This window comes from Triticum aestivum, chromosome 6B, assembly GCF_018294505.1.
Source record: "Triticum aestivum cultivar Chinese Spring chromosome 6B, IWGSC CS RefSeq v2.1, whole genome shotgun sequence".
NCBI lineage: Eukaryota > Viridiplantae > Streptophyta > Magnoliopsida > Poales > Poaceae > Triticum > Triticum aestivum.
This window is the reverse complement of record NC_057810.1, coordinates 188,295,826-188,300,918: the sequence shown is the minus strand read 5'-3', so window position 1 is coordinate 188,300,918 and position 5,093 is coordinate 188,295,826.

Sequence of the window (5,093 nt, the reverse complement as noted above, 5' to 3'; positions counted from 1 at the left end):
CGCCTTTCTTTTTTAACACTAGTACTCCTAGTACGTACGTACTTATCCTATTTGGGTCTAGGCCTTGCATTGCCAAATTTCGCCACACATTTTTGCCAAGCTTTCCTAAAGTTTTCAAAATGAGAAGGAGGTACACTTATGCACGGCTGTCGCGGTCACACCGCACCCTCACACGGTCGCTCCTGCATGCCGCGGTCGCACCGCACCCTCACACGGTCGCTTCTGCACGCCGCAAACCCAACCAAGGGAACGCACCCTCACTGACACATGTTGTCGCATGTGAACAAACCAAACTCAGCCATCCTATCGCCGACACATAATTTTCATTCATAGAGTATGTTTATCCAACCGCATGTTGGGGAGTATTCGTACGGCCCGTGCGGTGGTCTGTTGGGCAAGAAGAAGAGGTGAGGAAGAAGGAAAGAAGGGTTAGGAGACGTAGGATATTCATCCAACCGCCTGAAATGGTAGACTGACCCAAGTCAGGCGACTTGCATCACAAATATATGTTTTTACACAGCAAAAGATCCATAAAAACAACAACATAAAGAAAAACTATCACTGCTCGCGGAAAGAGACGGCCTCGTCGTCTTTGGCTGCCTGTGCGAACCAGCCATCGCTGCCGACGTGTGTCTCCGCATCGTGGTTGTCCTCGGACTCCAGCTACTCGTTCAAGCGGAGCGTGCGGGCGCTCTGCACGGACGAGAGCACAGCCCGATTCAAGTCGAGGATGTCCGGTTCCGCCTGTAGGAGGGCCTCGATGGCAGCGCCATCCACGCGCTCCGCGTCGAGTCGAGGCTCCGCTGTCCGGTTCAAGTCCAGGACGTCCGGTTCCGCCTGCAGGAGGGCGTCGATGAGAGCGGCACCCGCACGCTCTACATCGAGTCGAGCCTCTGCCGCCCGGTTCAAGTCCAGGACATCCGGTTCCGCTTGTAGGAGGGCCTCGATGGCAGTGGCATCAGCGCGCTCCGCCTCAAGTTGAGCCTCCGCCGCCCGGTTCACATCCACGACATCCGGTTCCGCCTGCAGGAGAGCCTCGATGGTAGCGGCATGCGCGCGCTCCGCGCCGAGTTGAGCCTCTTCCTCCCGGTCCTCCTTTAGTATTTCCATGTTGAACCGCTGGTCCGCCTGCACCGTGGGGGACTCGGACGCTGGCACGAAGTCGACGTCCATCGTCTCATACCCATCGGGGGCCTTCTGCGCCGTGACCTCCACCATGAACATTGGATCGGCTTCCTCCTTCTCGTAGCTTGGCTCCAGAGAACTCGGGGATTGGCCCGCCGCAAAGCGAGCTTGAGAACGGAAGTCTGTGACACCGACCGCCGCCGCGATTTCTGCGCGGCGCTCCGGCGTTAGCATCTTGTAGTAAGTGATCTTGTGGTGCACCATGGCTTTCCGGTGAACTAGGGGACGCTTGATGCGGGCTAGGGGATTGAAAGGTGGGGGAATGGGCTGGAGATTTGGTGTGGTTTTAGGGCAGTGGCTGGCGTAGGCCGAGCAGCGAAAGTTCTGGTGTGAATAGTGGTTCCGATGACGATCAGTCAATCGGTTTTGAATGTACATCGCTCTTGTCGCGTTCGCGTTGCAGCCCGGCATGGTGGATCCTCCACGTCGCTCACCGAATGGAACGCGCTTCGTCTTGCATTTTCGCTCGCTTGTGGGGCCGCAGTTGAGAGCAAACCGACGTCCCTCCCCCTCCCCCGCCCACATCATTTATTATACCACCCTCCGTTTTATGTGGAGTAAATAAAAACAGAGGGAGTATACTACGGATGAGGATCCCCTGACGTGGCCGAACCCATTGAGTAACTGACATGCGGGGCCTAGCAAGCATGGGGTCTGCCAGTAAGTGACCGAAAGGGAGGGTAAGGCAGGGATACCTACGTCAGAGGATCCACTTCTACTATACTACTTTGACCAAATGTTAGAGTAATAATATATGACATGCAACTTACACAAATGTTAGAGTAATAATATATGACATGCAACTTAAACAAAGCATACAGGGTCTAATGCGTTTTTCGAGGCTAACTTTGACCAAATGTTAGAGTAATAATATATGACATGCAACTTACACAAAGCATACGGTCAAATTTGTATCTGAAAGGAGTTTCCAATGATATAATTTTCACATTATACATCTCATGTACTATTAATCTTGTCAATAGTCAAATTGGAAACCATCTCGAGTACAAATCTAGGAGTACGTACGAATCTAACAATATTGATTGGGCGTTGTTGAATGTTGATACCTTTTTGATCAAAGTAGAGATACTTTGACTACACATAAAACTTATATGTAAACTAGAAAGGATAGGAGGGATTATATTGTACGTTCCAAAACGAAACGAACATTGAATACCCTTTATATATGATTTGCGGATGCTATGATCACCGGTTCAAAATTTTGAATCTTCCTTAGGTATCACGTGCCCCCACTCGTTCCCTGTCGATTTCATCTCGGGGTCCGGAGATCTATTGAAAGAGGGCTAGGGTGGGTACATGCGAATGATACTCGGCGGAATGTTCAAATGAGGCATGCAGGAGGATGGACTCGACTGGAGGGCGACATGATCGATGGAGAAGAGGGTTGGAGAGGAATGATAAATAAGCAAATGCCACATGATTATACTTGAACGGCTCAAATAAACAATAAGTTGTCTCGCTTGGCCTACATAGTGAAAGGCCTAATGTGCAACACGGAGCACTGACGCTCGAATATGGCCGGAAAAACAGGGAAACCGACATGTGGGGCACACCCGTCGGGACGACGTAGCGCAGACTAGTCCAATGGAGGAGCTGGCCCACAACCTCCTCGCCACCGACAACCGTTCATGTGGGTCATTGGGGCCAACAACGGGGCGCAGCTCCAGCATCGCCTATGGACACGGCGACCGCGGTGAGCGACATGCTCATATCTTTGCTAGACACACTCGGTTTTAGTGTGCCGATGGTGGCGTTTGGTTTGTGCCCAAGGTTGCCCCATCAAAGCATTGGGTAGCCAAAATTTTGGTTGAGGTATTGGTTGCCCATGATATGGCCGACATTGGCAAGAAAAATGAACTAGAGTTGGCTAGAGTTCATTGGCATGCCAAAGAAATGGCAGCCATCCAAACAAAGACCAATCTTTGGGTCATACCAAAATTTTGGTTGAGGTATTGGTTGCCCATAATTTGGCCGACATTGGCAAGAAAAATGAACTAGAGTTGGCTAGAGTTCATTGGCATGCCAAAAAAATGGCAACCATCCAAACAATGACCAATCTTTGGGTCATGACCAAAATTTTGGTAAGGTGCACTTTGGCCACAATCCAAACACACCCAAACACCCGGCTCGTCGAGGATGCACGGGGCACCGCGACGTGTCCGCGGAGTGGTGTAGCACGGCCAACTGCATCCTCTGGACCTGAAACCATGCCGGGTCGTCTTGCTTTTTCAATGACATGCGGGGATCGCATGTGAGCAAAGGGCATCTCCAACATTGCCACGACCGCAGCTGACTACCCTGGCACACCAAAACCCTCGTCCCTCGCGCCAACGCGTGGTGCATTCCCAGCCGGCGCTAGCTGCCCGCATTCATGCCGTCCTTTCATATGTCGTTGTTAAGAGGCTCGGTGCCCGAGGAACCAACTCCGGCGACTTAATGACGCACCCGAACGGTTGGCCTCACTGGAATGCGCTACTTAAAGCGGAAATGCCCAGCTAATCTCCACACCATAGCGCATCATCCTCCTACCTGGCACCACATCCGCCATGACCGCAAGTGTGAACGCTCTACGGGAGAGCTTGTCTTCGGGGATGAAGCTCGAGGTCGCCGCTCTTGCTCAAGTCGCCTCTCACGACGCAATAGCAGCATAGCCGGACGCGGACGCGACCGCACAAGCGGTGGCCACGCTGGCGGCCGACGACGGGAGCACCGTCAGCCACGCGTCCTACTTGCTGCCATCCAACGTCCGGCACCGCCGAGGTCGGGGACTCCTCCAAGGATGAGTAGGGAATAGGAGGCGGCAGGGCATGGTGTGCCAACTGGTCGGTCCGTATCCCGTGTTCTACTCTTTCTCGCCGGAGACCGCACCTTCACTTCACGGGTCTTGAACCCCGCCCATGTACATAGAGATCGCAGATGGAGGATGTTGGTCGCAGCCGTAGAATAGGTTTAGGGTCGGGTTTCTTTTATTTTTCTGTCCTATAAAAGTTCGAAATGTAATGAAAATCTGCCGTGTTTGCATTAATCTCGGCCGGTGTATATGAACTTTCACAATAATATACATATTGTAGGAGTACTAGCAAGATGCCCGTGCGTTGCACGGAAGATCAAGATCTTGTGGGAGAAAAGGATGAACGAGGGAAAGCCTTATCTGCAAATGTGGAGAGGAGTGTGGGTAAATTGTCATAGTTTCCTTCATATCCGTTAGATATAGATCGGACGGCCTATATTGCAGGATGACAGGCACACCATCATCACCAACTCTGCTTTTTATTGAACCGGGACAAATCTAACATGCGAAGTAAAATAAACACATAGGGTCTATACATACACAAATTATCTTAGGCACTCCAATAGTACGTCCACTACACATTCACGTATTTCACATCTTTCTACATCTACGGGAACCTACGAAAGGGTTAACGTAAATTGCCTCTCTCTCTCTCTCCTCCCCTGATTTTCATGGTGGTGGAACCCTCCCTCCCCCCAATCTACAATTAATAGCTCACACGTTTCACATTACGTTAATTACGTAACTGGGATTACGTAGGTGTAGCATTACTCGTCCTAAAAAATCCAACTAAGCCAACCTCCCAGCATATCATGCGGGAAAAGACCCGGCCGCACCGTTTTAGTCGGGATTACCGGATTACTAGTAGTAGTATTGATGGATCGCACGAAGCAACAAATTATTTTTGAGGGGGCGAAGCACCTAGTTTAAAAGGAAAAAAAGGCGGTACACTCACAGCACTCCTGTCGCGGTCGCATTGCACCCCACACACGTTCGGTCCTACACACGGCTCACGCAAACAGAACGCGCTTCGGCTTGCCTCTTCACTGACACGTGGGATTGCACTTGGAGAAACTGACCATGCGCCAAACTCCCC